Genomic DNA, 21,719 nt, shown 5'->3' on the forward strand with positions numbered 1-21,719 from the left:
ACAAATAAAGGCCACCTCCAGCCTCAGAGGCAAGATGCCTCTAAATACCAGATGCAGGGGAGCCACAGCAAGAGAGAGGGCATGCGCTCACCTCTTGCCTGTGGGCTCCCCAGAGGCATCTGTGCGAAACAGGATGCTGGATAAGATAGGCCTTGGGCTTGATCCCACATGGCTCTTCTTCTGTTCTTATGTATAACCGGTAGAAAAGAGATGTGTGACCGGAATGTGCAATTCTGCTGCTCCCTGCTTTACCCACTTGTAAATGACTCTTAGGATTCTCTTATTTCAGTGAGCTATGCCACCTTAAGTGGCACAGCGGGGAAATGCTTGACTAACAAACAGAAGGTTGCCGGTTTGAATCCCTGCCGGTACTATATTGGGCAGCAGTGATATAGGAAGCATCATCTCATACTGTGCATGAGGAGGCAATGGTAAACCCCTCCTCTATTCTACCAAAGAAAACCACATGGCTTTCTGGGCACCAGGAGTCGACACTGACTTGACGGCACAATTTACCTTTAGTAGGTTTTCACTAGCACATGAATGTACTTCCTAACCAGCTCCCAATTCTGGTTAGGATGTTTGTCCTACCCTATTAATGGGAACAGCCTTAATTATGTCTCTTTGTTTTTTTGTGAATTGGTGGAGAGAACGAATATTCCTCAGAAATGCCAAACTGCCCACGGTTCATTGGCAAGGGGACAGATGTGTGGCAGATTCTTTCACCACATCGTGGGAAAGTTGGTCATGGGTTGGCTTAAGACTTCTCACTCTTTATGGGACCATGACATTCCAAAATTAAGGAGCAAACTGGTTTGGGTGTGAGATTTAATGAGACTTTTCTCCGTTTTTTGTTTTTGTTTTTTTGCTTTGCTATGCAGCTAATATGTACAGACCAAATAGACAAAGAGTAGATTGCATGCATTTTCAGAACCTTCAGGCCTGTCATTTCAAAAGCAAGAACACAGGTGTAGGTGTGTAGGAATAAATGGAAACTAAGTTGAAGCAGTTCAGCTTAACTGAGTAGTAGTTGTTTGTTTCTTGTTCAAATGGATCATTACTCAGAAAATGCCCTGGAAAGCTCTTCTAAGAAACAATGGAAGAATTGTAGATATGTTGAGAATGATGTAGCCAAATCAAGCACTTCTAAATCCCATTGTTTCAGCTGAAATGAGCTAAGCAGATATTTTAACTCTTTCATTATATGGCTTGTTGAATACGGGTATCAGTGATGTACTGAAAAAGTGATTAGTCCTTAGCTGAGTGCTCTTTGTCCTAAGAGTTATGAACAGACTTCCATGAGTTAAATGAGGAGTTGTAACTTCTATACACTAATTTATTTAAATTTACAGCTAAGGGCTTTATTATAAAGGATATATATATATACTCCACCTTTCCATTTCCTTTTTTAAAAGCTTAAGATTGTTATTGTTAACCTATTAAACAAGCAAAACTCATACAATATAATACCATCGCAATAATACAAGAATTAGCACAAAGTAACAACCAGCAGAATTATATAGACATAAAAGCCATTGGCTGACATGGAGGAAAATTACTCAAAGTAGTCCCATTGAAATGAAATGGACAGGTAAACCAGTGCCTAACTTACGCTTTTAATTTCAATGGGGCTGCTTTGAGTAATTTTCCTTATCATGTCAGCCATTGTTGCTAAAGGCTTAGGAAACTAGGATGGACTCAAGATGGATGTTTAAATGGTAAGTATGATGGCACCAGGACAATTTCCCTGCATCATACCAGGGTGCCATCATGGAAAAGGCTCTCTCTGTGTGGCAGAAAGGCAATGAGAAGTACATATCAGGCAGTATAAAAATATGATAAATAAATAAATAATAAATATACTGATGACACCCAAATCTATTTCTCCTTGTCATCGATATCAGGAAATGGAATTAGCGCCTAGGCAGTAATGGGCTGGATGAGGGATAATAAACTGAAGCTGAATCCAAGCAAGACAGAGGTGCTCATTGTTGGGGGTCGTAATCAAAAATTCCACAAATATGTAGTACAATCTTTAATATGAACCCTATAACTACTATCACTTGAAAATCTAAAATATACAGTGTTAATCACTAAAACTTAGTAAACAAGAAAGCAATAAAATCATACAAACTCCCTTTATGGGTGGGTCATGTAAATACCAGCAAAGTATGTCCAAGATCCAGTCTCATCAATATCCAAAGTTATGATGAAATTTCTTTTGGAATGTTAGAACTATATATTTGTTGAATGTTGGTGATATTTTATAAATATAAATAAATAAATATGATTGTGATTACTGACTTGGTATAAGGCAGCTTTCTATATTCCTATGAGATCTCATACTGGGTGTAATTCAGGGTAGCTGGCATTACCTTATTTCTTTTGTTACAGCTAGGGTTATAGGTTTGTGGTTTATCAGTCAGGAGGAATTCAGACATAAAACTATGCATTCTTTTCTATTTAACTATACTAGCTTTACAAACCACCACATACCATATGTACATATTATATCAAGAGTAATATCTTTTATGTAAATAACAATGCAATCTTATCCTCAAGTTAAGTGGGCTGGATGAAATCAGGATTGCTACTAAGCCCCCTTTACGTTGGCAAAACTCCAAGTTATGTAATTGCAGGCAAGTTATGGCATCATTAAGGCTTAATTTTTAATCCGTAGAAGCTTGGTGTTGTTGTAGCTAAGTGGGTGTTAAGTGGGAAGGAGTGGATGGCTCATGATGGGGGATGATCAGGGGAGTGACCTTCTCCACTGTCATAAAGTTGTGACAGCCAAATAAAAAGGCTGTTGTTAAGTAACAACACACACACCTTGACTCAATAGAGAGTTAAAGATGGCTGCCCCCATTTCTTCCCACTCCGCCAGCATAATAACAAAGGAGTGTAGGACAGGGGTTCTCAACCTTGAGTCTCCAGATGTTGTTGGGCTTCAACTCCCATAATCCCCAACCAAAGGCCACTGGGGCTGGGGATTATGGGAGTTGAAGTCCAATAACATCTGGGGACCCTATATTGAGAATCCCTTGTGTAGGACACCAACTAGTTATAACTCTGAGCTCCAGCTGGCAGCCATCTTGATCTGGATCATAAGCCTACTTTATGATTTGGCAAGTGGGGTTTAATGACCCCTGGAGAAAATAAAGAAACTGTTGGTAGCTAAGAGTTGGCTCGCTAAATATTTTATTTTATTTTATTTTATTTATTCATTCAATTTCTATACCGCCCTTCCAAAAATGGCTCATGGAAGTTTACACAGAGAAATAACAAATAAATAAGATGGATCTCTGTCCCCAAAGGGTTCACAGTCTAAAAAGAAACATGACACCAGCAACAGTCACTGGAGGTGCTGTGCTGGGGGTGGATAGGGCCAGTTACTCTCCCCCTGCTCAATAAAAGAGAATCACCATGTTAAAAGGTGCCTCTTTGCCAAGTTAGCAGGGGTTGCTAACTTGCCAAAGTTATGACATCCTGAGGTCCCATACCAGGGCTGCTCAACTTCAGCCCTCCTGCAGATGTTGGCCTACAATTCCCATAATCCCTGGCTATTGGCCACTGTGTCTGGGGATTATGGGAGCTGTAGTTCAAAAACAGCGGGGGGGGCCTAAATTGAGTGGCCCTGCCCTAAACTATGTCAAGATTAACAGTCCGCATAGGATTACCAAAAAGATATTATTCTAACAAAAAGGACAGTGAAAATAGCAATAATAAAGTTTTATTTTTCTCTTGACAAAGATGCAAAGAAAAAAAAACTATATTCTAACAAAAACTGTTATCTTGCAATAAAATGATTTGCATTAGAAATACTACTAAATGAAAATACATTATTTAGAAGTTGAAATTCAGTCTTTTAAAAACTGACTATCATTAACTATTATTTTGTTATTACTTTGTTTAAATTGACTATTTGATTATCCTCTATAATAAAAGGCTTAGGTGTGATCCCGTGTCTCTCTGCCCGTGTCTTTCTTGGCCGTTCTGGGCATACGTGGAGCGCATGCCCAGAATGTCCGAGAAAGATACGGCCGCAGAGACACAGCGGCCATGTTGAAGAGAGCGGCGGTCGAAGAACGGGCTATGGGGAGGACAGAGGCGGCAGCGGGGGGACCGGGAGGGCAGAGGCGGCTGCGAGGGGACCGGGAGGGCAGAGGGGGCAGCGGGGGGAACGGAGGAAGATACAGCCACAGAGGAGAGCGGCAGGCCGAGAACGGCCTACGGGGAGGGCAGAGGTGGAGGCAGCGGGTCCAGCCTGGCCGCAGGGAGAGGAGAGGCGGCGGCGGGTCTGGCCCGCCGAAAAAGGAGGCAGAGGAAGAAGCCGGGCGAGGCGGCGGCAGAGCCGCCACCGCCACATGGGGTGAGGAAGCTGCGGGGGAAGCTGGAAAGGGGAGGCCGGCGGTGGCGGGGGGCCCTTGCCCGGCCGGGGAGACCAGCCGCGGCATGGAGGCTGGCAGCGGTGGGAGGGGGAATGGCGGCGGGGGGGGCAGAGTGCAAAACTCTCCTAGTGCCCGTTAATTTAACGGGCCTAAAATAACTAGTTAATTTTAACTTAATAATGTGAGGCCCTAAGCCACTATTTTTTAAGGGGTGGGCCACTTTTGCTTTAAAAAAAAAACACAAAACCAACCTTCAGCGAGAGCCATTTCTCATTGTGCTGACCTCTGCATAGTACTGTGCTTTTCTCAGTGCTGGAAGGGCCCTTAACGAGAGATGAAGCCCTCTCTTGAGAGCTCTGTGGAAAACGTAAAGCACTGGGAAAGGCTACACTTCCCAGCACTCCCTGTGGGGATGTGCAGCGGTTTCCAACATGGTACTGGGGCTCAAGTGGGCTCTGTTTCCCTTAAGTGCTAAGCAAAACACAGCACTGCATGATGATAATAGTCACTTTTGTGTGGTGCTAGGGGAACTGTGCAGAGTATTCCGCTTCAGACAAAGCTTTGCACAGGCCCAGTAAACAATTAGTCAGGGCTGCAGTTAGGGTTGATGGGGGCCCACCACTGGGTCTTGGGCCTTACACTGTCCTAAGCTGTAGCTGACTTAGCTTGCGCCTAAATCCGGCACTGGTAGTAGCTGGCAATGGATTAGCACAGGACCAGAGCAGCCTGTTCTGTCTATGTGGCTGGCTTCCAAGAGTGAGTAGGGACTGTCCCAAAAGTACTGAACCAGGAGTGCAAAAAGCAAATACCTGAATGCGCCCCTATACATCTCCTCATTGGACTTAAGTAGCCACCACATACACCTGTCTCCTAGACAGTTGGTTTTCTAGGTACAAATGTAAACATACCTATATTTATCTACTCGTGAAGGGGAAAAGTGTATTTTTACCTCTCTAAAATTGATGGCTATGAGGGTATGTGATTACTTCACATTAAAAACACAGGTTTCTATTGCATCACCTCTAGCTGGTATGAACAAAATTATGAAAGGTTTCCACTCCTTCCTATAAATCATAATTGCTATCATGGTACTTAAGTATAAATAAGGGCATACTGTTAACACTGTCACACCCACAGCTTCTCTGATGGGACCTTATGTGCTGCTATTGTCCTTTCTGGATGTCAGAGAGCTTTCTGTCCCTTGGTGTGCATATCCTCTGATGCATAAAGTATGCTTCTGGGAGCTTTGCACCAAGTGACTAGGAAAGAAACTTCCTGAACCTGCACCATGGATGTGGTAATTCCTCTTCGATAGAGAACAAAAACATTTACAATATTAACTGAAGGGAATTACACAACAATTCACCTTTGTCCCATTTGGTGCAAAGCTTCTGTTGTCTTTCCAGTCACTAGCCTTCCTTGTCCTGGCTTTTAATCACAGAAGCTTGGCAATTTGTGTTTTAAATATATAACTTCTTCATCTTGAGGTGTTCAGATTGTTCCAACTCTTGTTTTTTCCTGCAAGGTTCTAGGTAAGGCAGTCCACTGATGAAATAATTTGCAGATCAATCATCTACCTTTTAAATGACTGCCAGGGGTTCTCAAACTTGGATCCCCAGATGTTAATGGATGACAACTCTCATCATCACCAGCCACAATGGCCAAAGGCCATTGAGAAGAACGTGCGGTTAATCAATCAAGCTGCCATTAAAGGCACAAGAGCAGGGGATGGTACAAAGAGTTGGCAACCCCAATGCCCAGGCTTGTAGCTGGAAATTTTGTGCTGAGAGGGTCTAAAGGAGAGGGTCTAAAGGGTTATAGAATTTGGTTTACATCCCATCATGTCCACATCTCCTGATCATTTAGGGGCCTCTACCTGCTGAAATTATGTCAGCAGTACAGATACACATTGTGTTCTTCTGGGGTAGCAGAGACATCTGAGGCATATCTCAGGTTCTGCTGGCAAAAGGGATCTGATTCTGGATTATATTATATGCCACTCAAACTGGTTTTCTTAAAGTATAGGATTTTGCCCCTAGTATGTTTAAGTTATTTAGTTGTATTACTTCCTAGTTGTATATAAACAGTAGCAGTAGTAGTACTACTACCACTACTACTACTACTACTACTACTACTACTACTACTACTACTATTGTTTTTATTGTTTTTTAAATGTTTATTTATTTTATATTAACACATTTTAATACCGCCCAAAACTTACATCTCTGGGTGGTTTACAACAAAATAAAAACAAAGTAAAACATTAGTTAAAACAAAAATGAAAAGTTTGAAACATTACAACAATTTAAGATTTTTAAAAGAATATTTTAAAACAGCATTAAAACCATTAAAACAATATTAATTAAAAGCCTGGGTGAACAGATGCGTCTTTAAAGACGTATTACTTACTACTACTACATTAATTACTACTACTGGTAGTAAGCAATTGGGTAGAATACAGCTGCACATTTCCCCTTATATTCCCATAAAGAGACTTGCTCAAGGGTGCAACTATAGTTGGAGGGGGGACGACAAGCATCCCTGCCCCCCCAGCTGATTGACAGTTTGCTCTTAGTCCTCCCCTTCCTGCCTCTCAGAAGAAGCACATGGAGGAGGTTGGGGGGAGGGACAGGTTCTCATCTTCACCATTCCCCACCCCCCAGGGTCTACCCTAACCTTGTGATGCTCCAGATGTGCTTTTTTAAATGAAAGCTGAAACTTCAGGTGGAAGATTTGTCTGGAGGAAGCCAGCCCCACAATATGTTTTGCTGTGGCCACAGCCCTATTTCGGGAAAGGCAATACAAAATGTTGAAGAATTATTTCTAGAGTGCCTACTGCGGCTGGATGCTGTACATAAAAGAAAAGAAAAAGTAGACCTTACCTTCAGGCTTGCAGACTAAGAATTAGAACAAAAAGGGAAGAAGAAGGGAGGAGAAGATAGAGAAGGGAGATCAATTTGAAAAAGCTAGGGTCAAAGTTAGAGTCTTAACAGATATTTAAGTGTAGCAATGGAAGGAGCCAACTAGATGTCAGGAGGGAGAGTTCCCATGGTAGGGAGAAGCAAGGATGATAGGTCACAGTAGAGCAGTGCTCTCCATCCATCCATCCATCCATCCATCCATCCATAATATGTATATCTCGCCCATCCAATACAATGCTGCTCACAACGATTCACAACAGTAAAACAATACAAGTAATATAAAATTTAGAGCAATAAAACAAATTAAAGCACAAAGCACAAAGTAGAAACAACCCCCCCCCAAATATTTAAAAAACAACACATCAGGCTGTAGTTAAAAAAAAAAACAACATTGAAAAAGCCACTCTAAAACCTTAAGTGTGGGAGCATAGCGAAGCTCTTCTGGGAGCTGAGGGGCCACAACCGAGAAGGCACTGTCTCTTGTGCCCACCAACTGAGTCTCAATCAATGGTGGGGGCCGTGAGCAGGGCTCAAGATGATGAGCAAAGAGCCCTGGCAGGTTCATATGGGTGAATGTGGCCCAACAGATACCCCAGCCCCAAGTCATGTAGAGCTTTAAAGAGCAAAACCACCACTTTGAATCTAGCCCGGGAGCAAACTGGAAATCAGTGAAGCTGCTGGAGTATGGGTGTAATACTCAAGAAGCTACTAGTGCCTCCAAGCATCTTTGCGGTAGCATTCTGGACCAGCTTAAGCTTCCAAACCATCTTCAAGGGCAGCCCCACACAGATGACACTGCAGCAATCCAATCTGGATGTAGCAATCTGGATGCAGCAATCTGGATGCAGCAATCTGAATGCAGCAATCCAATCTGCATGAGTGACTGAGGTCGAGTCTGACTTCTCCAAGTAGGGGCGCAGCGGGGCGTACCAGCTGTAGCTGGTAAAAGGCACTCCTGCTCACTTTCATTGAAAGGGCACTCCAGAGAAACACCTGGGGGCCCGTGGAAGCCCCCATCAACCCTAAATGCAACTGAGGGAGAGCTGGTCTCGTGGTAGCAAGCATGATTTGTCCCCTTTGCTAAGCAGGATCCACCCTGGTTGCATTTGAATGGGAGACTAGAAGTGTGAGCACTGTAAGATATTCCCCTTAGGAGGTGGAGCTGCTCTAGGAAGAGCATCTTGGTTCCAAGTTCCCACCCTGGCATCTCCAAGATAGGGCTGAGTGAGATTCCTGCCTGCAACCTTGGAGAAGCCGCTACCAGTCTGTGAAGACAATAGATACTGAGCTAGATAGACCAATGGTCTGGCTCAGTATATGGCAGCTTCCTATGTTCCTAATTCTCTCCGACTGATTGTTTCTTGGGCCTGTGTGAAGCTCTGGCCAAAGGAGGCGCCCATTCCCACTGTACAATTCTTCACTTTGCCCAGTGGTGGTAGGGGGGTCTTTTAAGAGAAACGGAGCCCTTTTGAGCCCCTGCACCATCCTGGAAGGCATGCACAGTGTGCTGGCCCTTCCCTGCATTTCCCTCATAGAGCTCTTAAGAGACGGTCTCTTTTTAAAGGTCCTCCCAGCACCGAGAAAAATACAGTTCTGTGTGGAGGTCAGCACAGGGGGAAATGGCTCTCGCGTGGAAAGTTTTTTCCTAAAGTGCCCCCCGCTTGAAAAACAGTGAAGATCACTGCAGCAGAGGAACATAGGATGCAGCTTTGGATTTACAAAGGACAAGGGTCCTTTGTAACAAGAGAGCAAGAAGGAACATGGAGAGAGAGAGAGAATCAGGTAGTTAGACAAGTGGGAGCACAAGAATCCTGGCATTAAGTTGCATCTTGGAACACTCTGCCACCATGTATTAAAAATTTGTTTTAAAAGCAGTGTGTTTACACAAAATAATGGAAAGTATGACTCATAAACACAATACCTTTTATTGTAACCAAAATAATTCACCTTGCCTTTTACATGATATACTGGAAGAGAAAAGAAGTGCGAGAGATTGCACAATTTTCAGATTCAACATTATTTTGCCCATAAAAAGTATCCCGTTGTCTGCTTTGTCGAATTGCACACATGTTAATAGTGATGCTTTAGTAGGTATTTAAAGACCATTTTTATTGCTTTGTTAACTCATTTCCACTTGTATAACCTTCACAACCACTTTCTCAGTTATAAATATATGCATGCTTCACGTGACCAACTCAAGTTTTTCTTCTTCTCTCATTCCACCTACTCTAGAAAGGGGGAAATGCACTCATGCCATCCATAGGAGTGGTTGTTCTTTCACCATGCTCAGTCCCTCAGTGTTTCTAAAAAAACAACCCCAAAACACCACCAATTAAAAATACATCTTTTAAAAGAGGCTTTTAAATGTTTTGTCTGCTGCTTATATCTGGGAGGTTCTTTAGGGTTTTTTTAGTTCTCAGTTTTTAGCTTTTTATTAATAACTTTTAATATGAAAGTTTTTTTAAAAAAACTTGTAATTTTAAATGTGGTTTTAGCCTGGTCTTTTAACTTGTTTGACTTTATTAATCTTTACATTGCATCTGTGTTGTATCTATTTTGTTGATGTTGTGAGCCGCCCTGAGCAGTAGTGTACTGGGGGGGTGGGGTATAAATATTTTAAATATATTAATAGTAGTCTTTTGGGGGATTGGGGCAAATGCACTGAGGCCTAGACCTGTGAGTTTATGATGAATGATCAAGAAGATGTATGGATCCTTTAAGGTTTGTGTAGTCCTTTCCCCTGCTCCCCAAATGCACCTGGCCCAGACCTGTGGGTTTGTGGTGAAATGTATCTATACAGAGAGGATGCTTATTTAGGGCAGGGGGGAGGAGGCAGGGCGGGCGATAAGCTCATTAGGTCCAGATTCTTCTTTCTGATCCTTCGTCTCAGTGTGACCCCCTGCCATTTTTTCTTTTCTTTTCTTTTCTTTTTTGCCTTGCAAATAAATCTTTGGCACTCATAATCAGTGAATATGCAAAAAGGGGCTTTGACTAGGCAGGCGAATGCCCCTACTTAAAATTCTGTGGCTAGATGAGTGGATACGCAACAGCTCTGATGAATAAACAGTGGCTGTGACCCAGCACTAGAAATGGTAAACAAAGCAGCCCCCAAAACACATGGATTTGTTTAAAATCTTATCCTGCTTCATTCAAGTAATGCTAATGAGGCAGCTCCATTTTTGTATGTGCGACTCCCTCACACTCTGTGCTAACATTGCCAGGGAACCGCAGTGAGCAAGTGGGAGGTCTCGACTTTCTCCCCACCCCACAAGAACCAATAATTATTGCAGTTAACTTGAGACGGCATGAAATTCTCCTGCTGAATCTTGATGGAAAGAAGAGGTAAGAACTAGGGTTTTCAAACGGAGCCAGAATAGGTCCCAAAGTTTGCTGCATTATTTGCTGCAAACCGAACCTCCCCCTCAATTATTTTTTCCAAGGGCCCCCGAGAACACAGTTGCAGTGTTTGCCCCACTTACAGTGACAGGAATCATTCTTTCCACTGTTGCTGGGTCTCAATTTTTTAAAATTGTTATTTAACCCAAGACACCAGAAAGAGGTTTGGAAGTATTACCAATTGTGCCATGCAGGTAAGACCCAGCCCTCCATGCCCTCACTCCAATTTGGCTTCAGACAGCATTATATAGCCAAATCTCATTCGCTACATTGTACTGATATATCGTGAAGCTAAATCAGAGTGAGGATAATGTTTCACTCCAATTCCACGTGGGGGGGAGAGAGAGAGAGAGAATGATGAACAAGATTCTCCAACCCTAATCTGGAGTGAGCTTACCTAAAATGAGCAGTTTTAGGATCAATTTGTATCAAATCTGAAATTAACAAATTTTAACTGTGGTCCGTTTTGAGCTCCAGACCTCCCCAATATTGTCATCCCCAAAGCCCCTTATTGCCCCCTTCTTTCCCCCCAAAAAACTCACCCAGTGATGGCAGCAACAAGAAAAGCTGCTGCAACCTCAGTTTGGCTCTAGATGCTGCAGAAACAGTCCACACTTAACCCACATTCCTCAATTCCAAACTTCAGCTAATATGTATATTGGTCCCCTGAACTTCCACCTCCCAAAGTGAGTGGATGGCTCTATTCAACCTAGAGGTAAAGCATGGATATAGTGGTATGGAGTATGGTGTCCTAAGCTATCCCCATATAAAGGTCCCAAATAGAGCCAACTTTGAGGAGCTGGTGAATGATACTGATGGGGAGGATCACCCATCCCTTCAGGTTGAGGCTCATCTATAAACCTCCCCATGAGGAGCTCTAGTAAGTGGAATCAAGAGAGGAGGCATTTCTATATAAGAGTTCCCATCAGAAGGTACATAGTGGATCTGTGTCCTGGGACTGCTCTGTCTTGCTGTGTACATTTTGTTGCTGTAAGGAAATCTCATTTCTGAGTGCTACTCACCATTGAAGAGGAACTGCTGGCTTCTGGCTGCTGAGTCTGGGAACCCTTACACCAGGGCACCATATGGGCTGCAACAGTCTTCCCACCTTTTGGAGGAAATTCCACACAAGTGGGCAAGAAGCATGTCACTTCTTTCCTCTGCCAGGAGTCAAGGTGTTTGCTGTGGCTCAAGGCAAAAGAAAAGCCAAAGTAGAACATTGGGTAAATCTCATGATGTTATTTTTAATTAATAATTTTCAGATGGAACAACATAATAATGGCATTTTATAACAGGTAATAGTGACAACCATGAAATCAAATAATTGCTGAAATTCTGGGTGATGGCAGAGAAAGTAAATCTAACCCAAACAAACAGGGTCTGTTCGTGTGTCTAATCTTTTCAAACCTTAGCTAAACAATGCAAGTACACATTCTGTTCCCTTTTGTTCTTGTGCAAAGACTGTATCTAATCCCTGAATAACTGTAATCCATACATCATTTGAATGGTAAATTACAACTGGGATTGGCCAACAGTGGAGCGTGTGTGAGAATTAGAAGAGTATTTCCACAAAGAAATATTACTGTATTTACTTGAATCCAAGACCAGATTTTCCCCCAAAGTCTTTGATGTTAGAAATCAGGGGGTCATCTTAAATTAAGAGTCCTCTTCCTTTTGAGAAAATATAGGTATAACCTGTATTTAACATCTATTTTTAAAGGGGCTCGTCTTAAATTCAGAGTTGTCTTGTATTTAGGTAAATACAGTACTAAAATTGCAACAGGGGAGTGATTCAAACCTATGTCAACTTAAAACTCAGAAACTGATATACCAAGCATAAGAAGTGTGGTCAAGACCTTTGCTCTCATATTTTACACTTGTCAGCAAAATGAGAAGCAAATGTGTCTCTAGCAGTAAATCACCCCCTCCCTAAAAGTACCAATGAATTTTAAAAGTCCTCTGAACATACATTGTGAACAAATGGACCACTGGGCCATTATATTGCCTTTTATTACTGCTACTATCATACCTCCCAATCCCTGGACTTGAGGACCAGATTATTAATTACATTACATTACAATCTATCAGTACCAGTTATGGGTACTTCATTTTACTTAGGGATGAGGATGGAGGGGTTAAGCTAACATGTTATAGGAGAGGTGGCTTTTGAGGAAGGTCTTGAGCGGAGAGAGAGGTGACACCACAGAAGAGGCGTTCTGGGAGAGAGGTGTTCCAAGTAAAACAATGGGGATGAAGCTGTGGCTCAGAGGTAGAGCATCTGCTTTGGATGGAGAAGGTCCCAGGTTCAATCTCTAGCATCTCCAGATCAGGCTGGGGAAGACTTTTGCCTGAAGCCTTGGAGAAGCTGCTGCCAGTCACAGCAGACAATACTGTGTACGGGGCACTTTCCAGACTAGACCCTACAATGGGGTCAAGACATATCTCGGAAGTGTGCTTCCACATTTCCTGTGTCGTGACACCGCTGTCCCTACACGGACAGCAGGGTGCCATTCACATTTCCAGTGCCTTGTTGCAAATTTAATCACTGTGTTATAGAGCAAGAGCGTCGTATATCCGGCGTGAAAAAGTTGCTGTTTTTTCGGTTTATTTATTTATTTATTTAACATATTTTTATACCACCCAAAACATACGTCTCTGGGCAGTTTACAAGAAGATAAAAGTAAAAGTAAAACATTAGTTAAAAACAAAAACAAAAAATTTAGAACATAACAATTTAAAATTTTTAAAACAATATTCTAAAACAACATTAAAAACAATCAAAACAGTATCAGTTAAAAGCCTGGGTGAACAGATGCGTCTTTAAAGACTTTTTAAAAATTGTCAGAGATGGGGAGGCTCTTATTTCACTAGGGAGCACATTCCAAAGCCTCGGGGCAGCAACAGAGAAGACCCGTCCCTGAGTAGCCACCAGACGAGCAGTGGCAAATGCAGATGGACCTCTCCTGGTGATCTCAATGGGCTGTGGGGTTCATAGCAAAGAAGACATTTTCGTAAATACCCAGGGCCCTATACTTTATAGGTATTTTGCCCAGAAACATATCGGCAGCCAGTGTAGCTCCTTCAATACAGGAGTGATATGGTCTCTCCGAGATGACCCAGAGACCAGCCTGGCTGCCGCATTCTGGGCCAACTGTACTTTCCAGATTGCGTACAAGGGCAGCCCCACATAGAGCGCATTACAGTAATCCAGTCTGGAGGTTACCAACAGATATACCACTGTTTTGAGGTCATCTATCTCAAGATACGGACGCAGCTGGCGTATCAGCTGAAGCTGATAGAAGGCACCTCTGGCCACTGCCTCAACCTGGGACACCAGGGAGAGACTTGGATCCAGAAGCACCTCCAGACTGCGTACCTGTTCTTGTGAGTTGCTGCGAGACTGCTCCCCCTGCTGTTTACGATCTGAATGCGACTTGCCCGAACGGAGGCATTTGGCTGCTGATGAGCAGCTGGTCTGGAAAGCGCCCAGGAGTCATGTCCTCCTTTGCATATAATCACTCCCAGCCCCCACCCGCTGCTCCTTAAACTCCAGCTAGAACATAGTTATGGAAAAACTTAATTGGCATTCATAATAGGGATGTGCGAAACGTTTCGGGTATAGAACGATCTGTACCCGAAACAGCCAATTTTGGGTGATACGGATCCGAACCGAATCACCCTTCTGGCCCTCCGAAATTTTTCGTAGCTGAACCAAATCACCTCCATTCCGGCTCCGAATATTCGGATTTTCAGATTTTGACATCTATTTCCCGCCTTTTTGACTCCCATTGACTTCAATGCAAAAAGGTCTGAAATTCTTCTACTCGAATTTCGGGTCCCAGGGGCAAAATGGTGGGGTGGGGTGGTAGTGCCTAATGGGTGGAGGCTGCCACCCCAATTGCAGAGGGATTGGGCAAAGGGCTGATTTTTGGTGAATTGTTGAAGTTTATGCATCTTTAAGGTTTTCCCCCATTAGGTATATTGGAGGGTGTATCGCTTCACGTCGGGGGGAAAGGGGTGGCCTAGAGCGGTGTGGGGTTGGTGGTAGTGCTGGGTAGGGGCAAGGAAGCTACCTGAATTTTTTCAAAGGATTTGTGCAGAGGGCTGATTTTTGGTGAATTGTTGAAGTTTATGCGTCTTTAAGGTTTTTCCTCATAAGGTATAATAATGGAGCTTTCAGCAGCCCCATAAGTGCACTTGTGGGGTGCTGGGGTGGCCCAGAGCGAGTGGTGGTGTAGTGCACATAGGGTGCCAACCATCCCCATGGGTTTCTAACCCATGGGGTACTTGGTTCTGTTGTTTCTGAGGTGTTCTGAGTGTGGATTCTATGATAGCAAATAAGAGTGGATTCATGGTCTCATTGAAAATCTCATTTGCTATCATAGAATCCACACTCAGAATACCTCAGAAACAACAGAACCCTGTATGCCATGGGTTAGAAACCCATGGGGGTGGTTGGCACCCTATGTGCACTACACCACCACTCGCTCTGGGCCACCCCATCACCCCACAAGTGCACTTATGGGGCTGCTGAAAGCTCCATTATATTATAACTTATGAGGAAAAACCTTAAAGATGCGTAAACTTCAACAATTAACCAAAAATCAGCCCTCTGCCCAAATCCTTTGAAAAAAATTCAGGTAGCTTCCTTGCCCCTACCCGGCACTACCACCAACCCCACACCACTCTAGGCCACCCCTTTCCCCCTGACATGAAGCGATACACCCTCCATTATACCTAATGGGGAAAAACCTTAAAAACACGTAAAATTCAGAAATTCATCAAAAATCAGCCCTCTGCCCAATCACTCTGAAATTGGGGTGGCAGCCTCCACCCATTAGGCACTACCACCCCACCCCACTCTTTTGGCCCAGATCCCACGTTATGCCCCCGATCTGCCCCAAAGACACTAAAACTTCAAAAATTCACCAAAAATCAGCCCTTTGCCCAATCCCCCTGAAATTTGGGTGGTAGCCTCCACCCATTGGGCACTACCACCCCACCCCACTATTTTGCCCCTGGGACCCATTTTTTTAATCTGAATCAATTCAGATCCGGATTCGGATTAATTCAGATCCGAATTGAATCAGGGGTGATTCGGATGGGCCATATTCGGATACAGAACAGGTGTGTTTCAGTTCGGATCCGAATAGAAACACCGAAAATCCAAATTGCACACCCCTAATTCATAACTTCTCCAGAAAGCAAAGGTAACAGAAGACATGAAGGAAAACGGTACGATGCACATTGGTTTCCTTGGCTGCTGAATTTGAACATAGGCCATTGGTCCATCTGGTTCCCTGACTGGCAGCAGCTCTCCAGGGTTTCAAACACAGAGCTTTCCCCGTCCAACCTGGAGATGATGCCAGGGATTGAACCTGAGATCCTCTGCATGCAAGGCAGGTGTTCTGCCACCAAGCTACGGCCCCTACCTGCTCTCACTTATCTGAACCGCTGATCATAAAAAGTTAAACATCTCTCTAACTAAATGTCAGACAAAAGCCCTAGTTAAACAAACAGCAGGTACTTCCCAATCCACTCAATTGAAAGGTTGCAGCCACAAATGAAGTCTAACATTTGGTTCCCACATACCAACCATATCATAGCCATGGTTCACAGGCTTAGCTGTTTGCATCTGTGGGATGACTGTTTGCTCAGTACCTGTCAAAAGAAGGGATTATTATTCTAGTTGGCAAATATTGATCAACTTCACTTAGAAGTAAAACGGCATCATTTTAATCTCCTAGCTTTCTAAGTAGCCCTAGGGTTTTTAAACTAGGTAGTTTAGTCCAGTTAGGCACAGACTCTGGGATATGAACTGACAATGTTATGGCCTGAGCCTTGAACCTACCACCTAGGCTAGGGAGTTGCCTGGGACTATTTGGATATGTTCACCAACCTGTCCTCAGGGCTTGAGGGAGGAGCAAGAGTGCAGCTGTAACTTTCCCCTGTTTTTCTCCAGAATTCACACTCCAGACACCCACACAAAAATGGTCAGAAGCTTCTCTGTTGCTGTTGCTCTGGATTCACTCCTCAGTCTCCATCACAGTTTTTAGAAAGCGTGTGAAATCTTGGCTTTTTACCCAGGCTTTTATATGATTGTCTCTACTGCTGCTTCTTTGTTTATTGTATTTTGTATGGTTATTTTATGCTTGTATTTTAAATCCTTTTAGTCAGATTTCATGTTTTTATATTTTAGCTTTATTTTTTTTCTTTGAAAATTTATTTATTAATTAAAATAGTAAAAGAGCAAAGCTTGATTACATCTCTTGAAACATCTCTTGATTACATCTCTTGAATAAGGTAAGACCTTTAAAGTGGATCAGAGATCAGGGACAAGAAAACGTCTGAAACATGGTGGGGGGAGTACTAAAAGAGAAGAAAAAAGAAAAGATTACTTCCACCTGCTGGTCTCAATGGAAGCATAATTACCATAGATATACAAAATAGTTTACAGATCAAACACAGATCTCGGGAACAAATGATGAACTTGTCGAACATTAAAAGTTTATAAAAAGTTCCCAAACAAGCATAATGACTCTGTTGAGGCGCTGTTCATATAAGCAGTAACCTTGGAGATAGAAGCATAGTCCCTTAATTTAAAAAACCAATCGTTTAAAGATGGAATCACCTAAGAGTGCCAATTAGAAGCATATAAAATCCTAGCTGCCGTAATCATGTATAAGGATAACTCAGTAAACTTAATGGGGATGTAAGATTCCGTCATATTTAGCAGAAAGAGTATGGGCAAAAAAGGGAATTTTATCAAAATCAAATAGTTTTGGATTCAGGTAAATACAGTATCTCTCTCACATACACAGATACTGGCAGGGCTGGCAGGGTTTTTGGCACGCTAGGTGAAATATGACTTTTATGTCCCTGCCACATTCCATACCATACAGAATATAATGTTAATGGTGGGGGGGGGGGTGGTACCAAACTCATACTTGGTGGCTGGGGCGGGCTGGGGCAGGGGGAGTGATGAGGAAGCAGATTATACTGTAATGCAGAAAGACCACATTACTCCTTTACTGATGGAGCTACACTGGCTGTCAATAGGTTTCCAGACAAAATACAAAGTGCTAGTTAGAACTTACAAAGCCCTAAACAGCTTAGGCCCTGGGTATCTAAGAGAGCGTCTTCTTCACTACGAGCCCCACCGCCCATTGAGGTCATCTGAGGAGGTCCGTCTCCAGTTACTGCCAACTCGTCTGGTGGCTACACAGAGACGGGCCTTCTCGGTCACTGTCCCAAGATTGTGGAATGCGCTCCCTGCTGAGATATGATCCTCCCCATCTCTGGCAATTTTCAAAAAACACCTGAAAACCCATCTTTTCACCCAAGCTTTCTCAGCTTCCTAAATTGTTTAGGTTTTAATCTCTTGTTAATTAATTTGTTAAATTTTTGTAAATGTTTTTAACTTGTTTTATGCTATTGTTAACCGCCCAGAGACGAAAGTTTGGGGCGGTGTACAAATTTGATAAATAAATAAATACGTGCTAGGTGTCCACGGTCCTGCTACTGTTGCCTGCCACTACCCAGCTACATGCAGACTCCGCCCCACTGCACAGCCTGCTCCTACCGCTCAGCTAGTAGGAGCAGACACATGTGCGGCAGACATCTGAGGAGTCAGTCTGACAAAGTTTTTTCACTGGGCTGACTTCTCAAAGGGCCACTGAGCATGCATATCAGTCAGCTGGAGACAGGAGCAGGGGGCACTTCTTCACCAACCTCCTTGCCCCAGCGGACACCCCCTCTGTGGCTATTCATTGCTGCAGCACCTGCACAGAGCAGCAGCACCCGCACCTGTGCCACCCTAGTGCCCAGGCCAGCCCTGGACCCTGGATATCAGTTCACTTAGAAGGTTGTTGTTCATAAGAGCGAAAGTAAGTTGGACCAGAAGGAGGAGTCTCACAAGGTTTTGTATTCCACAAAATGGACAATGAAGCAGATCTTCAGGTGTGTCTGCAGCTTCTGGCCTTGGTCAGTAGTGCTGATCCTACAGCTGCTTGACAGTAGAAAGCTGCCCCTTTCTTCTCCTTCCAGTCTTCCAGATCCTGTCCCTTCTCGGATTTCCCCACCTCAATAACTTCATACACTCCTCTTCTTCAGAATCCATCTTCTTCTCAAGATCCTCGTTTTCTCCTTCAGAAAATCTCTCCTCAGAAAACTCTCTCTCAGTCTCTTTTCTGCAGCAACCCTCCAGAGCAAAAAATAAGTAAAAATAAAAAATTAAAACTCACTCCCCAGCCAATAGAGAACACCACACACACACACACACACACACGTTATACCACGACTGCAGGAAGTTTCAGTGGCCAATTTGATGAAACAATTTGGCCAGATTCCATTGCTGAAGTGTCAATAAAAAAAACCTGAAGTGGTAGACCACCAGTTTGGTTGAATCAACACAACCATTGGCTGAACAGAATCAATTTGCCTGCAAAGCAATCCCACTGTGTTGTCCCCTCCCCCACCACTGCATTCTCCCTGACATCTAGGGAGACTTACCAGGTATATGCAACAGTCAAGGTGGCTGTAGTTTCTACTATTTTATGCCTGTCAGCTGTGGAAAAGACTACAGCTCCCAAGAAACCCCATACCCTCCCCAGGGGACCAGGTGAAGATATTTTTTAAAAGTCTTCTGGGATTTCTTTAAAATGTGAAGCCATGCTGCTCTCTTTTTTCACGTTTTTTCACCTGGCGGGGGGGGGGGGGGAAATGAATAGAGTCACTCTGTCTCTCTCTTGCCCATGCCTGGAATGCACTTACAGAAATTGGGGGAGTGGTGAGAAGAGGGGAGGGCAGGGAGTGAAATTTTGGCCCAAAATCGCAGCAACTGCTTTGATTCAAGCAGAAGCAAGGTGGGATCCCTTTAGAGTCAGGGGCTTCATGAAGCACTGAGGCAGTCCCCAAATCAAAGCAGGACTGCTTTGCACAGCCCAGCTGAGTGTGCACATCTTCCATCCCCGGGCCTCTGTTGCCAGATTTGGCTTTTTTAAAGCCAAATTTTGGGTTACGGCCCATTTGACTCACAAGTATACCCCTGAGGTTCTGGCCACCTTTCCCCACCCTGCTGTCTGACTGTTACCAATAGTGCATGCAGATAAAATGCTAGCATTGAATGGTGGTTTGGAATATGTGCCCTACTAGGTGATTAGGTGATGATGGGTCAGCATGCCAGGTGCATGCCTGTGTTCTTCTCTCACATGATTAGGAGAGGTTAGCAGGCATGTTGTCTGAACCAGTACCTGCCGCTTTCCCAAATACCATGATTCTGACCTATGGGAAGCAGATGAGATGTTTGATAAGTCTCAATCCAATATCAGTTCCAGGTCTTCTGCTTTCAGGTCTTCCAATATCAGGCAAGACCTGCTTTCAGGCCCTCCAATATCCATTCCAGGTCTTCTACTTTCCATTGGTCAGCCACCAACTCTACGGGGAAATGGTAGAGTTAAAGTACAGTATGCTTTAGGTTACCACCATTCAATATCCTCCACATATATCTATATTATTTAATTTATTTAATTTATTTAAAAAAAATCTATACCACCTAAGGCAAATGGCTCTAAGCAGTTCACATCTATATACAGATATATCAAGCTGTCTTATGCTGATGCATCCCACTGGTCTATCTATCTCAGTATTGTCTCTGATGACTGGCAGAGGCACTCTGGGGTTCTAGGTAGGGATTCTTCCTAGCCTTACCTAGAAATACTGAGGATTGAACTTGGAATCATCTACATGGAAAACATATGCTCTGCCAACAAGTCATGCTTCCATTCTTGGATATAGATAGGTCCAGTGAAGGCTCCATTTAGAAAATCAGCTTTTCAAGACGGATTAGAAGTAAGAAAGTTGACACCACATAGCTGGTTAAGGAAGATGCTTTGGGCATAATGGGCAGCAAAACAGAAGGGATTCTCCCTGAATCTGCTCCAGCAATAAATGTTCTGGTTCATAAAATCAGGCCTCAGGGTGCTACAAAACTTTTCATCTTAAAAAATAATAATTAATAACCTATGTCCAATCATAACACAAGAAACAGTTTTTGAAACAGATGTGATAAGATGAAGATAAATCAGCAGTTTGTGTACTAGTACTATACATGTGACTTACAGACCTACTGAAAGACGATGGGGGAACAGGAGGTGGGAATATCTCTTGGCCAAAGAAGAAGCATCAGCTTTATGATCAGGCTAGGCAACCATGGAGCTTTTTCAAAAGCAACATGGATTCGTCTTATCTCCAGATTAGTGAGAAGTTGCCAACAAGGCATGGGGGCAGGCCAGGCCTAGGGTATTGGGCACCCTAGACGAAGTTTGATTTTGGTGCCTTCCCCAGTCAAGAAGCATAGAGCCTTGGCTTTAACTTGAGCTGCACAGGCTGCTCATTCACGAGGTCGAATGACCAGCCCATGCGAATGACCAGCAAATGACTAGCCCACACTGGTTTGAGGATCCAGTGGGAGAGTTTCCAGTTTATAATGGGGGGGGGGGAATTCAGAGATGAAAAGCTGCTTCTCTTAATGTGGAAATCCAGTCTGAGACTATCTCTTTTTGGAAATGAATGCTGAGGCAGACAATTCGTCTTCAAGAAAACAGGTGCAGCTTATGAGACTAGGAGCCCTTTCTCACTGTACGTGAAAAAGGGCTATCCGTTTCTATGGGGAGGAAGCCCGAAAGCACTTACCTCCCCACAGATAATTCTTGCAATGTCCCTGGGCAGGCGGATCGCCCGCCCAGAAAAGCACCAGCTCCTGCTGGCAGCTCCAAGGGTCAGGGGGCTGGGACATGTTGTCCACCCCCACCCCCGGAGCTACAATAATGCACCGTGCAAGTGCACAGTGCATTATGGGGATTTCCCCTTTCCCCAGGTCTGCTAGCCTCAGCAGCTTGCAGCCATGACTAACAGACAATCTGGAAAACAGGGTTGAGGAACTGCTTGCTCCCTATTCCGGCACTGGTTATGTCCCCCACAAGAACTACTGCCCTAGACAACCACCTAGGTCTGC

General features: G+C 43.7%; 2 long non-coding RNA genes across 2 annotated transcripts in view; both read right to left on the reverse strand.

The window, feature by feature from the left end:
• Positions 1-9,211: 9,211 nt before the first annotated feature.
• LOC128326300 (uncharacterized) lies at positions 9,212-14,512 on the reverse strand. The gene is made up of 2 exons (XR_008307940.1): positions 11,728-14,512; positions 9,212-9,612 (listed from the first exon to the last, which is right to left on the reverse strand). It is a non-coding gene; the product is annotated as an uncharacterized LOC128326300 (long non-coding RNA).
• A 1,246-nt stretch (positions 14,513-15,758) lies between these two features.
• LOC128326299 (uncharacterized) overlaps positions 15,759-21,719 on the reverse strand; it is a 41,257-nt gene continuing 35,296 nt past the window's right edge. Inside the window, exons 3-4 of the long non-coding RNA XR_008307939.1 lie at positions 19,988-20,140; positions 15,759-18,905 (exon numbers count right to left, since the gene is read on the reverse strand). This is a non-coding gene — a long non-coding RNA (uncharacterized LOC128326299). The remainder of the gene's footprint in view (positions 18,906-19,987; positions 20,141-21,719) is intronic.

Source organism: Hemicordylus capensis, chromosome 5, assembly GCF_027244095.1.
Source record: "Hemicordylus capensis ecotype Gifberg chromosome 5, rHemCap1.1.pri, whole genome shotgun sequence".
Lineage (NCBI taxonomy): Eukaryota > Metazoa > Chordata > Lepidosauria > Squamata > Cordylidae > Hemicordylus > Hemicordylus capensis.